The 1431-nt window shown below is 47.0% G+C and overlaps 1 pseudogene; it reads right to left on the bottom strand.

Annotated features, from left to right (window-relative positions):
- Positions 1-916: 916 nt before the first annotated feature.
- LOC141103974 (U2 spliceosomal RNA) lies at positions 917-1022 on the bottom strand (annotated as a pseudogene).
- Positions 1023-1431: the final 409 nt, after the last annotated feature.

Genomic DNA, 1431 nt, shown 5'->3' on the forward strand with positions numbered 1-1431 from the left:
ATATTGTCAAAAGTATTGGGATTGCTGCCTTTACATGAACTTTAATGGCATCCCAGTCCTATGCCGCGTACACATGGTCGGACTTTTCGACGGGAAATGTTCGATGTGAGCTTTTTGTCGGAAATTCCCACCGTGTGTATGCTCCATCCAACATTTGTTGATTTGTCTCAAACAAATGTTTGAGAGCAGGTTCTCAAATTTTCCGCCAACTTCACTTGTTGTCGGAAAGTCCTATCGTGTGCACACAAGTCCGTCGCACAAAAGCTCACGCATGCTCGGAATCAAGCAGAAGGAGCCGCACTGGCTATTGAACTTCCCTTTTCTCGGCTCGTCGTACGTCTTGTACGCCACCGCGTTCTTATGTTCGGAATTTCCGACAACATTTGTGTGACCGTGTGTGTGCAAGACAAGTTTGAGCCAACATCCTTCGGAAAAAATCCACGGCTTTGTTGCCGGAAACTCCGATCGTGTGTGCGCGGCATAAGTCCGTAGGGTTCAATATTGAGTTGGTCCAGCCTTTCCCGCTATAACAGCTTCAACTCTTCTGGGAAGGCTGCCCACAAGGTTTAGAAGTGTGTCTATGGGAATGTTTGATCATTCTTCCAGAAGCGCATTTGTGAGGTCAGGAACTGATGTGGATGAGAAGGCCTGGCTTGCAGTCTCCGCTCTAATTCATACCTATGTGTTCTATTGGAATGAGGTCAGGACATAAAGACATGGACCGGAGCTAGGACTACACCAATCTAGGCCAGAAGGCCAGGGACCCGACACTCTGGCCAAACCCGATGCAGCACCCATCCTCACCAGGAGCACCCTTCCAGACGGTTCAGACTCAACAATTGACCAGCCCCCAGTACCTGTCGGGCGGCCTGGTGTAGTCCCTGCTGAAACCGCCCTTACATGGCACAATTACACCATTGGATTTGCATAACTCTTACCTATGGGAGTAGCACAGCGCCTCCTCTGGTGACTGATAAGAACAGATACTACACTTGATCTTAACCAAAAGGCCGAGAAGCGATTTTTCAGCAACCTTTTCGGAGCTCTTTCTATTAAAATCACTAAAACATTTATTCTCTCCTTTCAGCAGGATCTTAATGACTTTATATGCCTGGGCGCCCCAAACTTATGGTATTATTATCTGGCCTCCAGGCTCACGCAATTAGCACAGTAGCATATAATCAGATCCAAGGTTCCCTGGGTCAAATTTTAATCGGACTCAATCCACCCCTAGTTTCTACCTGGCTTGTTGTGGTCAATTTCCATTTTGCAACCCTTAAATCTTTTAGTAGCGCAATCGTTCCATCTTTGGAAAAGTTTTAACGCCAAATTCTGTCTATCATCCCAAGCTCCTCTGCAGGCAACCTTTCTAGGAGATCCAGCTTTCCCTCCTGGTCTTACTAATCTCTCTAATTTTGCCTGGTGGACGAA

The sequence above is a fragment of the Aquarana catesbeiana genome, linkage group LG07 (assembly GCF_042186555.1).
Source record: "Aquarana catesbeiana isolate 2022-GZ linkage group LG07, ASM4218655v1, whole genome shotgun sequence".
NCBI lineage: Eukaryota > Metazoa > Chordata > Amphibia > Anura > Ranidae > Aquarana > Aquarana catesbeiana.